This window comes from Megachile rotundata, chromosome 12, assembly GCF_050947335.1.
Source record: "Megachile rotundata isolate GNS110a chromosome 12, iyMegRotu1, whole genome shotgun sequence".
NCBI classification, from domain to species: domain Eukaryota; kingdom Metazoa; phylum Arthropoda; class Insecta; order Hymenoptera; family Megachilidae; genus Megachile; species Megachile rotundata.
In genome coordinates this window covers 4964151-4987993 of record NC_134994.1, presented here as the reverse complement: position 1 = coordinate 4987993, position 23843 = coordinate 4964151, and the positions used below count along the sequence as shown (strand labels likewise).

At 33.8% G+C, this 23843-nt stretch overlaps 1 protein-coding gene across 2 annotated transcripts in view; it reads left to right on the top strand.

Annotated features, from left to right (window-relative positions):
• Positions 1-23843, top strand: part of LOC105662425 (uncharacterized) — a 503073-nt gene that overhangs the window by 221276 nt on the left and 257954 nt on the right. The window contains exon 2 of one of the 2 annotated variants that reach the window (XM_076537798.1): positions 14126-14197. The exons of the other annotated variant lie outside the window; for it this stretch is intronic. The gene's annotated coding sequence lies outside the window, so the exon portion shown is untranslated. The remainder of the gene's footprint in view (positions 1-14125; positions 14198-23843) is intronic. 2 annotated transcript variants of the gene reach the window in all.

The following is a 23843-nucleotide window of genomic DNA, read 5'->3' as shown; positions in this document are numbered from 1 at the left end:
GTCTTCAGGGTTCTCGCCTTTCGCTTCCTTTCTCCTTCGTTTCGAAGCGAATTGAACGGAAGAATGGCTGGAGGGCGAAATAGGGGACGTTCGCGTAAAGTTTAAAACTCGTGGCAATCGATTAGGAACCTTGGAAAAGAAGACCGAGCTTCTCCGCTATGTTCTGTTGTCCTCTTTAATTCGAACCCGTTTCAACCCACTTCGCGCTTATTTTTTATGGTTAAGAATATTGAAATATTGGGAAATGTTAGAAATTAAAAAAATTAAAAAATTAAAATATTAGAATGTTGTTAAATAATACTGGTAAACGTTGATATTAATACAAATTTGAGAACTAGAGAGTCGGTAAAAAACCTTGGTAAATATTGGAACAAATTCGAAAATTATAGTGTTGGTAAATAATATTGGTAAATATTAGGATAATTCTAAGAATTACTCTACTTCTGGTCACATACTAATTTCAACTTACTAAATGTATTTTTTTTATTACAAATATTCACTTATAGTAAAATAGTTATAGCATTAGTTATTTAGAAATATTTGCACAGTGTTGTGAGCTAATAAATAATACAGAATAATATTAAATAATTAATATACCTAATATATGCTACTATAACACAGTATAAAATAACTAAAATAAAATATTATAAAATAAAAGTACTTAAAAATATTGAAATAGAGAACAGAGCAACGTTGTTCTGACTAACATTGTTAATACGGTATTCGTCCTGAATTACATCGTATGTGATCATATCGATACATCGATTGCAGAATTTTAACTGTCCGAGAAAGTGAAGAGTGCCAAACGAGCGTCTCGATACGGGTAATGAATTTTTATATGTAGGAAATATTAGTTACGACGTGTCTTTCGAGAGGTTATTCTTTTTCGATGAAACCGCTACCGTGCCAAGATTCCTTTATTATCGGTCAAATTGTAGCCGTTTGATGGGAATCGATGGACACGGGTTTCGAAAGGTTATTTAGTTGCCAGACATTGGCAAGCATTCAGTGGAGTGTCTCTAAATCGACGTATAATGTGTTCAGTTTCAACGAGTTCGTTGTGATTTAAGGTGCTACGAACGCAGTCGATTTGCGCCGTATTTCATTTATATTAATTTTGTTTTTAGTGTTGGTAATGTTGTTGTTTATAACTTTGAAATTTGGGATTTTGGGATTTTGGGGTTTTGGGGTATTGCGATTTTGGGATTTTGGGATTTTGAGATTTTGGGGTATTAGAATTTTGGGATTTTAGGATTTTGAGTTATTTGGCATTTTGGGATTCTGGTATTTTGGGTTTTTAGTATTCGAGGATTTGAGAATTTGAGATTTTGAGATTTTGAGATTTTGAGATTTCGAGATTTTGAGATTTTAAGATTTTGTGGTTTTGAGGTTTTGAGATTTTGAGATTTTGAGATTTTGAAGATTTGAGGATTTGAGGATTTTAGGTTTTTAGAATTGCAACGCTTTGCTTTAATATCCGAAATTTCAAAACCCCATATTAGAAGTTCCAAGATATTAGAATCTCAAAATTAAAAAGTTTCAAATTTGCGAAGTACTAAAGTCTTCAAAATTTTAAAATACATCCATTATCAAATTCCAAAATTCAAAATTTCCAAGACTCCGAAAGTAAAAAATTACAAAGTTCCACATTTTCCAAATTTCTATGTTCTGAAATTTCGAGTTTCCAAAATTCTAAGATTCTAAAGATCCTAAACTCCAAAAATCCGTAGTCCCAAATTTCAAAAATTCCAAAATTCCAAAATTCCAAAATTCCGCAATTCCAAAATTCCAGAATTCCAAAATGCCAAAATACTAAAATTCAAAAATTCCTGAAATCTAGAATTTGAGAACTCGAGAGTTCCAAAATATAATTCAAAAATTTCAAAATTCCAAAATTCCAGAATCCAAAAACTACAAAAATTCAAAAATTTCAAAATCCTAAAATTCCAAAAATTCAAAAATTTCAGAATCCAAAAATTTCAAAATCCTAAAATTCAAAAATTCCAAAATCTATATACCAAAAATCCCAAAATTTCAATATCCTAAGTTTCTATCATTTCAAAATTCCGAATTCTCAACATCCTAAAGATCACTTTGAAGATTACATTAATAACTTATAAACTTCACTGATTATTCTAATTGGCACGGGTAAATTATCCATGATTTAGAAACGTTAAATGTTTTCAAAATCAGAGATTATAATACTAGACCTTCTCTGATCGCTTGGAGCGCCTCAGCTTTATCTCTGATCACGATTCTCTCATGCTGGTTAGAAAGGATTAATTAACACCAACCACCTGAATAGGACTTGATCACTGGAAATTACGCGAGGAACCGCTCGAAAGACGATGGTCGAACTATTTTCGTCTACTACTGGAACTTCTCGAATCAACGGTTCTACCCTTGTAATCATTAAGAAACACGGACGTTTTGGGGAAAAAGAAGATTTTAATTAACTCTTTTAACGACGAAAATTAGCTACTAATTTTACCTTTTACTGTTTAATTATTCTTTTCGATTTGTTATGATTGAAAAGTTCAAAATAACAGTTGATACTGAAATGACTGATAAAATGTTAGAATCCTATCAAGTCTTTGTTTATAAAATTTATGAACAATTTTTAAAGTCGTGGAATGATTATTTCGATATGTAGTAAATGTAGCAATATTTTGGAAATACATTTTTATGCAAGTTACGTGTTCTGAGAATTTGATACATGACTTACATGCGTGTATCAAATACAGTTAACACATTTAGAATATTTGTAAAATCAACTAACAAGCATACTAAAATAATTATTATACTAATTAATTACCATACTAAAATATTTAGATTAAATATTTTTTACATACATTTATAATATTATGCACGTGAAGCAGACAATAGTAATTAATAACAGAAAAATAGTAGTCATGAATGAATTCCGCAAACTTTAATTAAAAATTTTTAAGGATATCTGACAACAGTAAAAACACCTTCCAGTGCTAATTCAAAATGCTTCAATGCTAATTAAGGATTCGCTCCTGAAGACGTTAACTAACCACAATTCACCGAAAGTTCAGATCACTGAAAACATAAGGGGGTGTTATATTCAGGCGGCGTATTCGTCGCAAATCCATTCGTCATATTCGACGTCGGAGTGTGACGGGATCTCCTGGTGAATTGTCGTCGAGGAAAATTTCCTGGCTGGATGTAGTGGAGGATCTTTTGGCGGTGATGCTCGCCCGACACTCGCCAATCTCGCGCGTATAATTATGTATAAAGGCGACGACGACGATGGGGCCGGAGTTAGCGAGGCTGATGGCGGTGATGGTGGCTCGCCGCTCAAAATACGTCTAAATATTAATGAGCTGTCCCTGCCTACGGCGCATCACCTTCGTTTGGGCATTCACGCTTTCCTCAGACGGTGGCTACGTGTGAGTGCGCCGAAAAGTGTGTGTTGGTGGAAAATTAATGCGACCGAGAAACGGCTCGTTGCGGCGTGTGTTACCGGCAGGATACGAAATACCTGCGAGCATGATTTTCGAGTGCCGATAATTCTGTGAAAATTCAACTTTTTTCTTGCACGTGTGGAAGCAATAAGAAGTATATAAAAACAAGTGTTTTATACAGTTATAGTACAAGTGTATACGGAAAGATTTAATAGATACATCAGATATCTTTGATTAAGTCGTCACAAAGTTTTGGGTGTACTTTTTTAAAATGTCTAGAGAGGTTGACTAGAAAACTAATTTTTCCGTAAGACTGGACAATTTGATGATAATATCAGAGCGATTATGAATTTTCGATACTAAAATTCGATTCCCAATATTTTATTGTTAGTCTACATATTGCACATAGTGAATGTATCCGATTACAAGTAGTATAATCAAATAATTGAACTGCCGTAAGCAAGAATTATAGACTAATAGCACACGAAATCATAATTAACATAAATACATTATTCAACTGAAATTTGAATACGCATACTTATTGTTGACCTACATATTGTAAATTCATATGAATGCCTGATTGCAAGTAGTATAACCCAATAATTACATCAACATTTCTCATTAATTTACATCGAAAATCAAATAGGACTGTGATTAATACATGTAATTAACATAGATACGAAATTCGATTGCTGATATTTATCGTTGATTTACATATGGCAAACACATATTGAACGTCAGATTGCAAGTAGTATAACCCAATAAAGGAACCAACATTGTCATGTAACAAATTTATTTTTTTCGTATATCTAACAGTGATGATCGATCAGATGTCAGCATCTAACATCAAAATATTACATATTTTACATTAATTTACTCTGAAAAATAATAACAGATATCCTTTATCTGTACAGAGCAGCTCCTAAACTTCGAACCGTTCCCCTCAATTTTAAGCGACTTTGTTGGATTAGTATCTGTCTAATTCAGTTTTACCTTTCTCTTTCTGTCGTTCGACTGTATTTACCGGTGAATGGGTGACTTAAAGAGACTTTCCATTCGTAAAGGGGTGAAAATAGAAGAGGCGAAAGGGTTGACAGGAAGGAGTTACCTGATAGTTAGTACAAAGACTGTCATGTAAGATGCGCCGTCAAGTACCAGTCACTTCGTCCGCGTACCCCTATCTTATTCCTCCCGCCCTTCATTTTGTTCTCCTCTATTTTCCCGGTACTCCTGTTCCGTTCTTCCTGGCTGGCAGATCCTTCGGGACGGCTAATTGTGAGCGACAGTCGCAACGAGTAACGGGAGAGGGATCAACGTCGCTTTCGGGAACTTCTCAAAAGCCCCGTCGACAGTGCGCGAATTATCAAAGAATTTGTCGATAGGGTTGTTGTCAAACATGCCAGATAATCGGGAAAATTTTTGGTAACTTGCCAGCGAACTTTTATCTATCACTTATACTGTTTATTTCTGACAGCGAGGATTCCTTGTTTAACGAACTTTATATTAATGACGGTATTATGTTATAAATAGTGATAGATACTGATGTTACATAGCCACATACACTTATAACTATAGGAGCTGATAGTGGCACAGCAATATTTAGTTGTAATAATAATTTGAGACAATAAACGGGAGTACTGTAATTTGTCAATTTCAGAAACTAAACATCTGAACGTATACTAAATTAGAAGTTTGGAAATACGGTCATTTTCATGATTACAAATATAAAAATTCAAAAACTTTTTGTTGCAACATCAGAAACTTACGCATTTCAAATATGATTCAATTAAATCACGGACATTCACTAACAATATACAGTTTCAAGCGTTTATAAAAATACTCTAAAACTTCCATTCCACACCAAATTTCTTAATTAACTCAATTTGACTCCTTAATTTTAAACGTCCACTCACAATAATAGCAGGCACATTATATCATAGCCAACATGTCTATTTCCACTTGCGACAGTCAGCGCCTTCAATACATTTACAATTCGCAAAGCAATCGACCACAATAAATATACCCATTTTATATATAGCACTCCGTAGAAAACGCGAACAGGAAACTTTCCGTGCATCCGGAAACCGTTTGCAGACGCAGCAACAGCGCCGTTAGATCTAGCTAGACAAAACGTCCCAGTCACGGTGGACGATACATTCCGGCCTGTGCTATAGAAGGAAAGTAGCCTGATTGTCAAGTGAATACATTAAACGAAGCCGGAGAAACATTGGCGAGCGTATCAGTGGCAGGTGTTTCCCTCTTTACACGCTCTAACAAAGAACATTCGCTCGGTCGTTCGTAGATTCTAGCGTTTCCATAGGAAAATCGTGTTTTCGATGTAGATTCGTGAAGGAACGTTCTCGAAAAGCGTGCATCTGCTCCTCCGTTGAAGTGGGACGCGACCAAGCTAACAGTTTACCTTCCGTCTCCATCTGAGAGAACCTTCGGCGACTGTATTTACCATCTCTCGTAGGTACTTAATTTTGCTTTCGGAATTAATTCCGGCGAGGAGTCGACGGGAGGGCAGGGGAACGTAGGTGTTGGCTGAAGGTAAGAGTTGCCGCCAGTCGCTGGCAAGGACGATGGTGTTGGTGGCACATTGAAATACCGGCGATATGCCTGCGAAGCGGAGCTCGAGGAAACTTCCGTCGAGTATTTTCCCGGGACTGTCTTTCACAATTAGAATACTCCGGAGAGAGAGAAAGAGGCCTCGTAGTTCTAGACGCGGGCTAACGTGTAGATAGGTGCCTATTAGAGGGAGAAAGGCGTCGATTTTCTGAAAACGAGAAAGGGACGAAACGATGATTTATCGTGCTGTGGGAATGCGCTTTTCTTGAATACTGCTAATGCTGGCTTAAAATTCTGTTAAATAAATTTAACGATACAGGTTTATCCATTTAGCTATACAGGTTTCAACAAAATTTATATCTGAAAGAAAGTGCTGACGTATATGGGGACTTTGAATCAATATAATGATGGTTTACAATTAGAGCACATGCTGTACATGTGTGATATGTGTCTTTGCGAAATTAAAATTTTCATATGTAACAATTTAAATATAATTTTTCACCAACTTTCATTTAACTGTTATTTTGACCAGTTTAATTCATTTACTCACAGTTTAAATATAATAAGTATTATTAGAACTTTTAACCTCATGTCCTATGATTTGTCAGGTCATTATTATCAGTCAGAATCACAGCTACAATGTAGACAGAAGTTTGAAATGTTATGCCAATTTGCTATTAAACAATTGTTGACTATGTAAATTATAATTGCACTAGAACTCCAAATTGAAACATATTAAAAATTCAAGTAAAGTTGATCACAGCTGAATTAGTGCGTCACGAGTCAGACTCGACAGGGCTAATATGCTTCAATTTCAAGTCCAGTTATAATTTTCATAGTCAAAAATCGCTGAGTACAAAACCGACATAACATTTTGCCTATGTTTATTTTAAAATCGTAGCAGTGCATTATGTCTATAATTGCCAAATCATACGGTCAAGGTAAATTAAATGCAATTCTGATGAATATCTATCATTACACTTTCGCATATTACATTCTACAAAACTAATATGTATCCAGTCATACATTCTTAATAACATTGACGAAAAATTTTAATTAAAATTTGTGAGATATCCCAACATTATAAATCAAAACCAAATTAATCGGAAATATTCTTCGAGTAGCCGTGTCCTTGATGCTGAAAAAAGTAAGCACATATTAGCCAATTTCCAGTCGATCGCATTTCCCTGTCAGCGATAGCAGTCGAGAGGGAAAATGCAGCCCGGTTGCGATGAAATCGCGTGACGTGCAATTCGATGGTTCGTCTGGACGGACGGCTCTAGGAATAGTTGGTTATCGGCCGAGTGGTAAGCCTGGTTGGGTGTGTGTCTTTAGAAAAGCATTAGTGTCCGGAATTAATTGATCGCGGAAGGGAAGTGGATATCTACGCGAGCTTACATGTTCCTCTTTGCCTCGTTCACTCTCCACCTTTCTTTCTCTATCTCTGCTGCTTTCTCTCTCTCTATTTCTCTCTCTCATCGGTTGGTTCGGTCTGGGGGTGCAGGGTAATATCGGTACTGGCCTGTACCAGCCGACGAGCCACTTGCCACCCACCCCTCTTCATGGCTCTTCTTGCATCGTTTCCTACACACGACTGTGCTCGGGGCAACGATATAATCCACCGCCTCATTTCTCCTGACTTTTGCCCGCGTTTTTAATACCGGAGCACCTCTCTTCGCATATCAACCTCGTTTTTCGGATACCGTTGCCGCTTCCGGCCACGTACGTTTGATTCGTTCGAGGAGTGTGCTTTTTATTTCGGAACGATACGTTTCTTGATGGCGAACGCGGTTCAAAGCTACCGTGAAATTCAGCCATCGCTAAATTAAGTAACGTACATTCGTCTCTTTTATAGTACACTGTATAAATATATCAATCTCATTCATTTTTATTCATCTGAATTTTCGGATGAAAAATATGATCAATATACTTTCTATACTAATTCGTAATGTGAAAACAAATTATATAAATTTAATAAATTATATTTATAAAATAAACTCTGCGTATTAACCTAAATATGCAGCTGTTAAACAAATATTATAAAACATTTACAAAATTAAAAAAAAAACATTAAGAAATAGAGAGAGTAAATTGTTTTTCACAATTTTTGTCAAGAGGAAACCTTGTTCTAAAAGAGTATTTTTTAAAACTTCTTTGTCTTAAAATACAATCTTTTTATCAAGTTACATGATGTCAGCCATAAGCAATTATATGTATAAATCTTTCATACGTGCATGCGAGTTTGCTTTGTGATGCAACAGCACTTCCCCATCGACGCAACTTTTCTTGATAAAAAAGTTTTTCCGCATTATCTTTTTCCTTCTGGCTGGTGTCGTTGTTGAGGATTCTCGGCGCCAGGGGCAAAGAGGCGCTCAACGGTTAGAAACGTTTGTTTGAGAAGGCCGAGGGCCAACGGTTATTAAGCTCAGGCCACAGACCACATCAGAGCCAAGTAGAAAGGCCCCTCGGCGAATTCGCCTAACCTATAACCCTTCCACCGCCTGCAGGGCTCGTCCACGTATCTATCATAATTTACGATGCTTCGCGAACCTTCTGGTCTCTAACGATCAATCCTTCACGGATTTCATTTAGGCGTCTGTCAGACGCACCAAGTTTTAATACGAAATGCATATTTTATTGTCCGACAGTGCCCTCTCGATGCACTTTCCATCGATGCAAGCTGTTACTAGCATTTATATCGTTGTCAACGATGATCTTAGTAATACTAGATTTTTGGACATTCATAATTAAGATAAATGATTATTGGATACGTAAGAATAGTCCTGCAGATTCTGTTGTAAAATAGAAATCATTGAATGTTGGTTACTCTTACAATTTTCAGATTCATCAAAGTTATCAAAATTAAATAATTTTATGTAGTTTAATTATCGAAATTAAAATTAATATAATTTAGATAGGTATAAGAAAATTAGATATTAAAAATAATATTTGGTGTGATGTCCCCTTTAATGACTACCACATTTAATAATTTTATTGCCAGTAATACTCATAGCCATTATTTATACAGATGTCTATTTCAAAAATAATCGATTATCTCGAACATTATCAAATTTTTTAATATTAAGATATTTATAGAGGGTATTAGAACAGTAAATTATTTAAATTATTTATTAAAATATTCCAAATATTCCAAACATAGAAAAGATTACTACTTATGTAATAAATATCAAAAAAATGTATAACGTTATTAAAATCATTGTTCATTGAATTACAAGATATAAAACATAAATGGAATATGACTCATTATATGTACAGCAAGGAATTAATTTAATACTTTTAATACCTCTACGACGACATATTTATAATAATTACACATAAGGACAAAATAACAGCTTTATTATCGTAGATGTAACATTGTTGAAACGGATACGATTTTGGTTCATTGAACAATAGGGTGACGAAAGGTCATTTTAAAGCGAATGTGTAGTATGAGGGTATAGAATCGTGCGTCACAGCGAATTATCAAGTGTCATGTCCACGTGTTCTTCATAGTATCTCGCATTAGTACCTGCTCAATTGCAATTCCCATTGAATTGTTTGATGATATCATTAGAGTTGCAAATTGCCCTGCCAGTAATTTAACTGTCAGCTGAAAGAAATGTTCACTTATACACATTTTGTGACATACTCTTTCTGTATCAACAATTTTTAACGTTATTAAATAATTGTTTACTGCAAAGCTATTACATTTATGTGCAATAACAAACGAGAACTCATTTTTGAACCTCAGATCAATATAACACTCTAGAATATTAAATTTGTATTTCTTATTCTAGTTTTATGTGTCTATTTTTAACTTTGTTCATCTAGGTCTAGTTTTATATGATTAACTGAAAGTTCCTCAAACATTAGTTTAAACACATTTATTCAAATGTATAATTTACATTCGAGATTATAATTTCCATTTACAGTACATTTGAAAATTATGGTCAATATTCTTTAAATACTAATTCGTGGTAAACTGTGAAAATATGAGGGGTATATTTATATAACACATGCAAGAATTCACCGTTAATAAAATATAAGTACAATCAATGTTTATTATCAAATCAGGTCTTTCACATTTTTTCGAACCACTCTAAATATAGTTTAAATAACAATCGATTTTTCTCCACTTCCAAATCCGCATTGCAATTGTCCAGCAAACTTGATACTATCATCAATCGATACAATCATCGTGCAGGTAGCCAACACAGCAGAGATACAAGTTGGTATCTGCCAAAACACATTCCTATCCAGCCACTTAGACGCAATCACGAAAGCAATTGGAATCGGTAAATATCTGATTCGAGCGGCGCAAAGGGAAGCCCTCCGAGGGCATAGTGCAGAGAAACGGGCGTAAATGGTTAGCTGGATCGAGTAGTCGACTCGATATCCGACAGATATGTCCTCGAAGCATGCGAGGCGTGTAACACGCGCTCGACGGATAAAGGACGCCGATATTCGCACGCTTCTGTATTAAACGCTTCCACGCGCTCCGCGTAATGGATACGCGACGTCGATGTCCTTCTGCCCTCCCTTTGCCCGCTTCGACCGCCCCTTTCGCCCTCTCAGCTGATCCCTGTTGCACTGGCGCTGTCGTGCAACCGCTCGATTTCGCTTCGTAATCCATCCTCTCTCACGGAAATCTGCCTTTAGGCATGTTGCAGAAGCACCCCGTGCCGAGATCCGACGTGATAAGTGGTTAAACGGCAGTAAGTAAATGTTGTAACGCAGCCCGGCTTCAAACAGCCTAACTGCGAGATGATAGTGCGTACCGCGGATACGCGGCTGCCGTTGACTGTGGGACATTATGAGATTAGGATTAATCCCTTTGGTATGACATACTGTGGCATGTATTAATATTTGGCCATGGTATTTAGTAGGTTGATTAGGATGCTGAAGGTATTAATAATTGTATTGGATCGGGTATGTTATACATGTGGCAGTCTTAATAAAATATTATAATTTATATAAATTAATTGAAAAATGCAAACTGATTGATCTATAATGTGATTCTTGTTGGCAAACGAGTCTGACATGCCAGACTTAAACCTATGATAATTATATAAACTTATGTTGAGCACATACGCCAATACTTATGTCACTATCCACTCAAATCTATTAAGGATCTAAATTTGTGATAACTATTTGAATCAAGCATGTGTAGTATGCAACTCAGTGACAAATACCTTTCGGTTTGATAGAAGTAGTAACCAATGTGATAATTTGATTTTTGACAATACTGAATTTTTGTTCAAGAGTATGAATTAATTGAATAATTTAATCTGCATATTAATCTGTTGGATGCAATATTTGACGTGATCCCTGCTGGTAAATGAGTTTGGCATGTTTGACCTAAACCTGTGATGGCCATTTAAACTTCTTGGTGATTACTTAAACGTGTATTGACCGTCTATATATGACCGAATATATGATAACTAGGTAAACCACTGTATATTAAACACAACTCGACAAGTGGTTTGAAGCTTGCTAAAGATGGTAATCAATGTGATTGACTATTGACAATACTGAATTTTTCTTAATTAAGAATATGTGTAGATGTATGGATTGATCGAACTTTTAAATTGTAAACTTAATTGTAAATATAATTTTACATTAAGTTTCATTATAATGATTGCAGGAAAATATTGTTATACTATAGTGATGATTTTTCACAGTTTAATATACAACAAAATACAATGTAATATATGACAATAATGCAGTGTAATAATATGTAATTATAATACAATATAAGTCACATAATATACAGTATAATAAATTATTCAATATATAATAATAACAAAACGTGATAAGTCACATAATATATAATGATCATATAATATAACATACACCAAATCAAATATAACATATCTAATATTACATTTATTTTTTAGAATAAAGCTAATTGAAAAATTGCAAGATGTATCAACATTTCTTTAATACACTATATTGTCACTTGGTAACAATAGAAATACCTCGTATTTCATGGCCTCAAGGTAAACCTTAACATTTTTCGAGTCAGTAGAATCGTGTTCGCCGTACCAATCGGTCAATGTCGCGATTTCGTGCGTTTCGTTATTCACGAAGAAAATTTTGGTGTTTCATACAGTCATTTTCTGTGACTTATTTTCGTGAATATGTCTCGTTCACATGTTTCACGACGTTGACTGCCATAAAGTCTACCGGTAACCTACTTGGTGTCACAAATATAACGCAATGGAATAATTTATAAAGGCAATAAAAAATAGCATAATCAATACTAAGCTACGGATGTTGACGCGTTTCTGATATATTGAAGGACATAAAATATTATATATAAGAACATATAATTCAAGAACATGAATATTACAGATCAAATGATGTCTATATTTTAAAAACTTTGATGTATTATTATATAAGTACAGTGTATTAGTACATGAGTATAGTATATTACTAACATTGAATAATTTGAAAATTAACTATCTGTACTTGTAGTAAATAGAGTTTTAAAGTCTTACTCTATATGACCATACGAATACTTTGTAGCTGTCAACATATTAAATTTCACGAGTGTAATTTTCTGAACATATAAAGAAAAATATAAAAAATTCAGCAAGGTACCGATATTCATTTTCAAATAATTAATTCCAATATTTTTTGCTTCAGTGCATTCGATATACATTTTCAATAGTTCTATTTCAGTATTTTCACAATGCTTTCAATATTTCTATAATAATTTTGTATATTAAATTACTTGTTCGATTGTTAAATTATTATAAAACATTTGTATTATAGAAATTTTTACTTTAACACATCGATTTAAAGATTGTACCGCTTTATAAAATCTAGATGTTAGTCTCCAGAAAGCTTTCTTGCGTACACGAAATTTCGAGAGTAGAACGACATTGTTAACAAGTCGCTTCCCTTTAAATTATGCCCGCCGGCTAATAACAGGGAGACACATGACATTCGTGCATGGCAATAATTAATTTTCGCAATTATGCCCGCCCTCGTTTCCTCCTTCGTCACATCATCTCACTAGGTGCACCGTTTTACCACCGTGTACCATCTACATCATCTAACACCTTTCCTCATCCTTAATAAACGCATTCTTAAGATCAGTTATGATATCTATATTTTTCATACAAGATGACATTTTATACAAACTTGAATTAAATTCAAATATGTAATTTTTTTTTTAAATTCACATTTAAATGTTTATAATGAATTTTAAATATTGTTATTTACGTATACATCATAAATCAATATTAAATATTAAAATTATAAATATATATATATATATATATATATATATATATATACACAATATATAGATATATATTAAAGTATATATAAACTATATAAATTAAATCAAATTAATTTTATTAATGTTGATACAGACTGTCATTAAAAGAAAGTAAAATAAATTTATTTTAAAAAAATGTAATATATTCTTTTAGTTTTTGTATATGACACAACTAAAAAATAAAAAGGAAATTTTAATTTTTTTAAAAAATGAGCTTGCTCTATATTTTGTATAAATGACACACATATAATTAAATTTTATTTCCTGAATTTTAATTTTAAATATTGAAATTTCAATATAAATGTTAATTTTGAAGTTGAGTTTTGAATTTTAATACACATAACTGAATTTCGATTTCATACACTCACAAGGGGTAAGCATATTTTACTTTATATTTTAAATCCTTCGTACCAAAAATTATACATATTCAATCACTAAAACGAAAGAACCAAAAACGATAATAATCTTAATGAAAAGAAAGAAATAACTTATTTATTTGATGCGAAGCGTTTTTAAACGAAATAAATGTTTTTACAATAAAAATGAGTTGGTAAGAGTGTTAAATAAGTGAATATAGTATGATTGAAATATTTTTTCGATTGTTATGAATAATGAAAACAAGAGACTGTCGAGGAATGTACAACAGAATATGTATGTATAGCGTGAGGTATGTACAGAGAGATAAGATGTTCGACGCGTGGTTTGAAAAGAATTTACAATATTAAAAATATATACATTTTTCATTAATCATACATTAAATATTAAAAAATAAATAGTGTACATTTCTCCCTACAAGTTGATTCCAAAAATTCCTAATAAATTTTTCTCTTGATTTCAGGTAAATACCGCAAGGTCGCAGTATATCCACGTATAAATCGCTCGTAGCCGTCTACCGTACTCTTTTCACTCGGTAAGTTAACGATTTCGATTCGCGAGCGAAATTCTTCTTTCTGAGCACACGACAGGCGTGTTTCGAGCAATCGCAATAACCCGAGCCACGGCAACGTATCGCGAGGTCGAGCAAATTAATAAATTCCATTGGAAATACGAAGTTTCGAACCACGAATCGGTTTAGCGTCGTCGTGGCGAAGGTTTCGAGTCCGAGGGGTCGGGGGAGGCCGGTGGCCGGAGTAAATTAGTAATTAGAAATCTGATACCGGTAAGGCAAGTCGGTGTTGTTTCGGCATTGCGTGGCTGTGCGCGTCGCGTGGACTTCTGCGACAGGCACGGCCTCGCGTGACCCGACGCCCCCGTTGGGGTGGCCCAGGGGTTGCCCTGAGCAAGGAGCAACCAGCTGCGGGGTTTGCGCGGAAGGGAGACGGGCAAACCGTCCTGGGAAAACGTAAGGGATGACAATTATGCCCTACAGGTAATTGCCAGGTTGCAGCTAAACGGAGCAGGCGGCCTGGTCTGCCCTTACACGCGTACACCGAGACCATAGCCCGAGCTTTCACCAGAAAATCATGGCTTTTAAAAACCGTCACGCTCGCTGCGGCCTTTTAATTTATCGCGGTTTTTTGTTTGCCACACTTGGGATGCCTGGTCACGATTAAAGGACAAATGTGGGATAAATTTTATATTTCTTGATCCGTATAATCTTATAATCATACAAGTTCTAGGACTGACAACATAAAAATAAACCTTTTTACATTTCAAAAATTGAATTTGAAAATTCCTTACAGGGTGTAAAAAATTGGTCACAATATATAAATAAAATTATTTCTATTTTAACAAAACATTCCAAAAAAAAATTAAGGTATTGAACAAGAATGATACACTACACATTATTATTATTATACTTAACTTCAAATTTCATTTCAACAGAATAATTATATTTTATGGACAGATACTTCTAATGAAAATCGACATTCTTATTGATTGATTTTATAAGGGCCTCGACTGCTATGATCATTGGCCCGCGACATTCTGGAAATAAACTTTATAAATAAACTTTTAATATTCAAAGTTCCAAAGTTTTTAAATTCAAATATTAATACAAGTATACCTCGTATGATACAATTATCCATTCGATCGATATCGTTAGATTTATTTCCAGTGCATCAAAATCAAAGTAATTGAACATAACTAATTCTATTTTAGATTTAAATCTCATTCGACGATACGTCACATTAATTTTGTATTTCAATAAGTTTTCATGCGACTATTTTTCCTCTAACACTTTTGATTACAATGAAATTATTAATTACTGTAATGCATTATAAGTTATTATAATTATAAGTTATTATAATGCATTATAAATATATAAATTTTCAAGTTAGCCAGTTTTTAGTCTTACACTGAGGCAATATCAACAGTATTCCGTGTTTTCTTCCATCCTGTTTCTGAAGTTATAGCATTGGCCACTGTCAACCCTCGTAACAGTAAACTTATAAAACAAAAGTGGGTGAACGTAAACACTTGAAAAACTTCAATGGCATGACACGAATACCATGCAAGTTGTAAATACGTCATAGTTATTCTTTCGTGTAATTAACGGTCATTTCATTCTTTGCGAGACTCACTTTATTATTATCGATTTACATCCTCAGATATGTAGTCATATATGAATTTTTACAATTTTAGACATTCATATTCGTTATTAGTTGTTGCTTTGTGTATATAAAATCTGTATTAATGCATAAGGAAAGAACAATTGTATATATGTAGAGCAGTATTCTATATGTTGATTCTGTAAAAGAAATTGCAAACAATGTAAAATAGACTTTGTTATACGAAATTTCAAACTACAGAGTTTATTGTATGCAATTTCGTTCTTCAACAGCAGAATTGATTATTCTATGAAATTTCGTTCGGGAACAATAGAATTTATTACGTGGAATGTCGTTTTTGATCAATAGAATTTATTGTTTAAAATTTTCTCCTTGAACAACAGAATTGATTATATGAAATATCGTTCGGGAACAATAGAATTTATTACGTGAAATTTCGTTTTTGATCAACAGAATTTATCGTATAAAATTTCCTCCTTGAACAATAGAATTTATTATATGAAGTTTTGAACAAGCTGGATTTGGAAGTTTATTGAAATATTAAAGATAAATTGATTTTAGAGAAGAGCTTCATAGTTTATTTGATTTAATATTTGCATGGTTATTTTAAAGTCCTGGATCTACCAGAAATGATTAAGACTGGAATAATTAAAAATATATATTAGAAGCTACTCTAGTCGATAACACAATGAAATTAAATGTTTTTAAATCAGACAATTATTTCCTTGCAATTTAATAATATTAGTCAGTATCTTTAATTATATTGTTTCAATTCGAATGGTTATATTGAACACTGTTATATCGAACATTTTCAGCCCAATTTCAGTCTGATAAATCTTGACGATAATTTAATAAAGAAATTATTGAAATTGTCTATTATCGACAATAAATTTACTTGCAATTATAGTGACCAATTTTCGAGGTGCGTTTCCTTAAGAATGAAGTTGCATATTGAAAAAGTTTGCTCTACCTTTTCAACTTATGTTTGCTTATGACATATTGAGAACATCTTGCGCTTGGCATGTATAGTCACTAAAGAATCATAAATATAGTTGTTACACGTGTGATTTCTCTTTCATATATTTCAATAATAGATGTTCGGTTTAATTAGCAAATAATCCAAGAAAAACTATAACATAAAGAATGTTACATTTTTTACCGTCAAACTTTATTAACATAATTCATTCATAAAAATAAGAAGAATGTTATATGAACATAGAGTTTCAGGAAGTAATAACAAAACTATGAAATGATGTTTTAACAATGCATTATTTTATTCAATGTCACATGCAGTTTTGTCTGTGCAACTTTGCTAGCATAATCTGCAAATAAAAGTAAGAAAAAATGTGTATGTGAACATAGGCTCTTGAATGCGTTATTAAAAATTATTAAAAAGAATATGAAACTCGATAATTGTTCGTTTCACTCGACAATTTGTATGTATCGAAGCAGATCGTCCATTATCATTTCTATTCCTCATAATCTTTTGACAATATGTTTAAGAGCCCATGTTCATATTTTATCATTTTTATTTATCGAAAATGCAAAATTTCTCACACAAAACAGACACTGTACATAGCATCGAGAAATAAAATGGCAAAAGTTATTCTGCTTTTTTGTTATAAACTTTTAATCAAACGTTTAAAGTCCTAAAATAACATCTTTTTCTTATTTTTGCGTGTGGAATATGTTGATAAAGTTTGGCGGCATAAAACTGTATGACAAAAAATTATAATACAAAAGCGGTACGTATTATAATACGAACTGATTCAAAGTTACATTACCTCGCTGTGTATTTTATCTTATTGTACTTTGTTACAAAGAAAACGATTTGCGGTTGCACAGTCTATACACGGTTTGTAATATGCAACTTTCTCAACGAGTGTCGATATTGAACGTGATACTACATTTTAAACCAAGCATATCCTTACTTTTTCAGTGAAAGAAAACTGGATCTATTTTCTACCTTCTTAGAAATATCGAACCGCATGTAGGCCATCGCGATGCAGTCGTGAATAAAATAAAAATTGTGTGTTGTCGCCGCACGCGTTGGATGTGAAATTTTTATATTTACGATCGATAGTTAGAATTTTTAAAGTTTAGAAATATAGAGGTTTATGTATTTGAGTATTTACGGACTTGGACGTATGGAAATGTTGAAATTTGAAAATTTATGGATTTCGTGATATCGAAATTGTGATATTCAGAAATTTGAGAAGTTGTGAATTTAAAGATTTTGAAATTTGAGAATGTGACTACTGTGAAATATGTGAATTAATAAATTGGTGAATTAGTAAATTTGGAATTTGGAAGTTTGAACATTTAGAGTTTTAGAAACTTAAGAGTTTGGCATTTTGAACACTTAATGTATCATAATGTATCATATATGTATCATATGTCGTATGTATGATACGCTAAATATTATGTGACATATGATATGTGACATATGATATGTGACATATGATACGTGACATATGATACGTGGCATATGATATTTGATATACGATATGTGATATACGATATGTGATATATGATATGTGATACATGATATGTGATACATGATATGTGATACATGATATGTGATACATGATATGTGATATATAATGTATGATGTACCATGTATGATATATGACATGTAGTATATGGTATCTGATGTATACTGTATCTTATGTGACATCTGACATATGACATATGACACACGAAACATGATATGTGATATGTTACATAATATATGATATATTATATGTGATAATATATATAATATCAGACACATGATATATATTATGCGATACATGATATATGACATATATGATGAAAAATGAGGTCCAAGAACACGAAAGCGAAGAGTTCGGTACACGAACGCAATAAATAAGAGGGACAAGTGTGTTTCGCCCCTGTAGAGACAATCGTCCACGAAATTAACTGCAAATGTGTGTTATTTTCACCGTCAGGCCGACGCTCTGTGACGTGTATGGTCTGCATCTATTATGAACGCAGTCCTGTAAAGACTGCCGCCGTCTGACGCTCGTTTCGCACGCGCCTTTTCCCACGTGTTCGTAAGCCACGTACTCATCCAGCTCGCCTAACGGCATAGCGATCGTGTCGCTTAGAACGCTTAGGAAAGTGGAATCCAAAGGGAGGAGGAAGTCGCTATACTGCCACTGTTATCGCGTTATTGGCGTGTAATCCGTGCACCACGTGAAGCCACGTGGCCCGTGGTAAACGCGGACATAAGTCGGCGTCGGCGTCGGCGTCGCTCGTCCCGGTGACTGCTTGTCAATCCAACGCCTACCGGATCAGTATGTTTTGAGCCTTGGCACGCTTTATTTTGTTTTGTTGTGCATACGTGTCAGTTGCTTCCTTCGTATCATCACGGAAACGGGGGTAGTGGATTCAATAGTTGTGACTCGCGAATTTCTGCTGGAAATTCTCGAGGAGAAACACCTTTGAAAGCTTCAGTATTCTACTGGCGTAACAGTGATCAGGGATGATACAGTTGCTGTTACTGCTACAGTGGTGAAGATTTAGAGAAAAATGTGAGTATGGTTTTTTATGCAATCACTAAATTGAGTGAGGTCTATGTAATCACTAGATTGAGTGAGGTCTTCTTTGTTATCACTGGATGTGAGTGAGGTCTCATAATCACTAGATGTGAGTAAAGTCTTCTACGTAATCACCAGATATGAGTAAAGCTCGTATAGTCACTATGTAAAATCTATATAATCACTAAGTGTGAGTAAAATCTTCTATGTAATCACTAGGTATGACTGAAATTTTCTATACAATCACTAGATGGGAATGAAACTTTCTATGTAATTACTAGGTGTGAGTGAAGTCTTCTATGTAATCACTAGAGGTGAGTGAAATCTTCCACGTAATCACTAGATGCTAGTAAAATCTATATAATCACTCGATGTGAGCAAGTCTTCTAGACAATCGCTAGATGCACGTAAAATCTTCTATACAATTATCAAATGCGAGTAAAATCTTTTAGATAATCACTAAATGCGATTGAAGCCTAGATGTGACTAATCTTCCTTTGCTTAGCACATTGACTGCAGCATCGAAGCAGTTAAATATTTGATTAGATAATATTTTCACCCTTAACAAACCTTACTTAATATTTTCAGAATATTTTGTTATATTTATTACTCATAATTGCAAGTCGTTAATACGAGTATATAATTAAGTAACTATCTAATTAAGAATTTATAAGCATACCTACAAAACTATATACATGGTGTTTAAAGTTGGATGCAAACTTATATTACACGTTATTAGGATTAAATGGATAAATTAAGTTCATGCAGTCTTATACAAATAAAATATATACAAAGATATGTGATATTAAAGACATTTGTGATTTATTGTGATAGTTATGACAAATATTCTGGAATACAAGCTTCCATTCGTCGAATCCATGATTTCCGAACTTTTTGATTCCGAAATAAGCCAACTTTGAAAATAACTGATATTTTCAATATTACTATTGAAAATAACAGTAAATACTAGTAAATAAGCAGGAAATATCAGTAATAACTATTACCAAGAATTATCATACGAACACAATTCTGTACAACGAAATGTAACACGAATTTTGTGCATAAATTGATGAATGCATATACCGATTCAATAAAACATTTTCAAACATAAGTTTACATGAACTTCGTTCGTCTACATGATTTTAGTAAAACTTAGTACTAGTTTGCTGCCATTCTATGAATGCAAGCAGACATTTGTATAATTATAACACTTACATGAGCACGTGTTTATAGCAAACATCGTCAAGCCAAAATACATATAATCAAACATCGCGTGATCTCTACAAAATGGCAACGCGTAACAAAAGAAAATGAAAGGCTCTTACGACCCATATGCATAATACAAATTGTCTTCTCACAATTAGCATTTTCCATAAAATGAAATGAACAATGATTGACGTGGTCTCTAATGAGTACATTTACCTTACACGATTTCTTTCCTGAGAAATATATCGTTTCTGTACCTATCTCTTTACATTTCGTACATTCATAATCATTGAGTTTAACGGGTTCATTCTTCGCTCAGGGTGGTATTTGATCTCAGTAATAGTACTAACGTTTGGTCCCAATCTCCTTGGACATCCTGTATAACTACAAGTACTTTTATGCACGTCGAATCGTTTCTCGTTCGGTTCGCAGTCTCGTTTCGTGCAAGCGCTACTCAAAGTCGCACGGGAGCAGCTGAAAAATGGAACAAAAGGAAAAAAAGCAGTCGAACAGTTAGTGTGATGTCGTGTCGTTCGAGTGGCAGTCGCATGCCAGTCAGAGAATTATCGTCGAGTGGCTAGAGTTACCACTAGGAGAACACGTACAGAGGCTGACGTTCGCATGACGAATGTCGATTCAATAGCTCGATTTCACCAGACTCGCAGTTTCGATGCCCCTACGGTATCAGAGCGAAATTTTACACCGATCGATCGCGATTAACCCTACCCCCGCAGTTTAGGTTCATAACTGTGGGAATAAAATCAAGGGGTTTGTTAAACACACAAAATACTTTATTATTAATTATTTTAACATTAGCAACATTAATAAATTTAACATTAAAAATCACAACACTGACAAAATATTCGCTCTTTGAACAAAGTTTTCGCACACAACCGTAATTGCTTTTACGCTGCAAGAACGTTCTAGAACTGTTTTCAACTGTTCGTCGCCAAGTGTCCTGCTTTTTGTTCTTTTCGCACCATTGTTTATCTCGGTATTAATTTATTTACAAAATTGATTATTCTCGAATGTGGTGGTTTCGACCGATCGACCCCCTAACTACTATCCTACATAACTATCAGTTCCACCTGCAAGATATCGTAATCCTTGGTATATTTACCCCATGTCTAATGCGAGTCTGGAAAGTTTATGCCCTTAAATGACATCCACCATTCAGAACAAATTGCTGGATAGTGCTCGAAGGTACGTTCAAAATTATTCAGGATAATAAAATACAGAGTAAATAAAAGAGCTGTTATGAGAAAAAATACTGCACGAATAGATTTAATTTTTATACTCTGTTTTATTCCGTTAGCTCTCTCTAGACAAAGTTATTTGAAATCGTTAAAAATGTTTTATGGAATATTATTTCATATTATTTTATATTACTTCATACTCCTTTTTAAATTTACATATAGTGGCTTTTATGTATTATTTATTTATCATTTTGTATTATTAATAATTGATAAAGTAGATTTGTTCCGTTAATTTATTTGTCTCAATTTATCTGAATATTTAGGTGTGCAAGGTTTTCCATTAATGGTACAACCAGGAAGGAGACCATTTCATACGAAAAATAATGGCAAATATAGAAGCAAATTTTGTGACATGTTTAATATATGTTTATTTGCTTCTTAGATATAAATAAATTGTAACAAACCTATATTTATTAAATATTTATCAAACATAACAAGTAATTTAGCGTATCGACGTATAGCATATTTTTATTATATTTATTAGATATTTTTTATATACCGAAAGAAATTTAGTTACTGCATCGATGTGCAGCATATGCGTTAATTTATAATAGCGTTCCACATCGAGAATGTATCCTTAAAATCATCTGGAACGATTATAAACCCCATAATATTGAAGGAATACAATATCCTGCGTGTAGAAACGCAGGCTTGCACGGCCATTATAAACTCATTAATCATATAAATAGGACGAAGAAGGAGGAGTTACGTGGTCGTACATGCAGATCGTGTCCGTAGAATCGGGTGAATTATCGATAAGACTGACCACTGGTTCATCCCTTTTGTGTTTCCTTCGGCTCAGACGTTGAAGTACCTTGTACCTATCAATTATTCCATCCCCATTATGGATATCGTCACTATAAAACTTTCCTTGTGATTACTCTACCGATGTTCGTTTATGCTGAAAGAGGAAATAGGTGGACATATTTATCTTCGAGTGAAACGGAATTGGCTTGAGTATCTAGAGAATAATCAATATTTTGGGACGCTTTAGAATAGTATGACATTGTTATATGTATTTATAGAAATATAAACAAGTTATTTTCATTAGTGCGCCGCCTCTGTAATTACCTTCTAGGTATTTACTTTAAAATGTAGCTAAAATGAATTGCATTGTTATTCTGTTATTGTTTTACTTACTTTTAAGTTTTCTTATTTTCCAACATTTGGCTTCAGAAATTTGGAGATATCGAATCTTCAAATTAAAAAATCTTTAATCTTGAAAATTTGAGATTCTGCAGATTAACTTCACAATCTGTAATTATTAGGAGAAGTGGAATTTACAAATTATAAGTCTATAATTTTCCATCTTATCAATATAATATCTCTATCTCTACAATGGTTTCTTCTTTAACATAGTCACACAATTCTCCAAAAATCGAAATACCCTTAATTTACAGTGGCAATCATAAATAATCTCACAGTACTCAACATGTTAATATAAGAAACATCAGTTACTATTTATTTGCTTTTCCATAAAAAGTCATAGTTCCAAATAAGAAATCAGTGGAAATAAAGAAAAAAGAATACCAAGCCAAGTTCAAGTTGCTCTGAGGACTTTCAAATGTGAATCGCACTAACTCATCGCGGGCGTATTCGAAGTTAGGCAGCAATATTACCGGATAAAATAAGCCATTAAGTCGGCGACGTAGTCGCGGAGTCTCTCTTTCTCAACGTTATACAAAGACGTTCATGAAGACGCTTTCCTCCGCGACCGATCGTGGAAGACGAAGGGCTGGCAGGGGTGGAATCGAGGGTCGAAGCCAGGATTACCCATCCGACCGAAAGGAGATTCCACTAAGCTTTCAGATTTTACCCTCTTAGCCGACCAAGGATTATAAAACGCAAATACGTCCCTTGATTAGTGAGGATAAAGTAAACATCGGCTTGCCGTCGCGGTTGTTGCTTGGGCGAAATACGTTGTCGTTCGTGAGAATGCCTCTATTCGCGCAGGAAAACTCGTCGTTCGCGTGTTAAGAACCAGTAGACAGTGGCTCGGTTTATTTTGGCAGTCTGTGTCAGCTTAAATATGGAACTCCGTT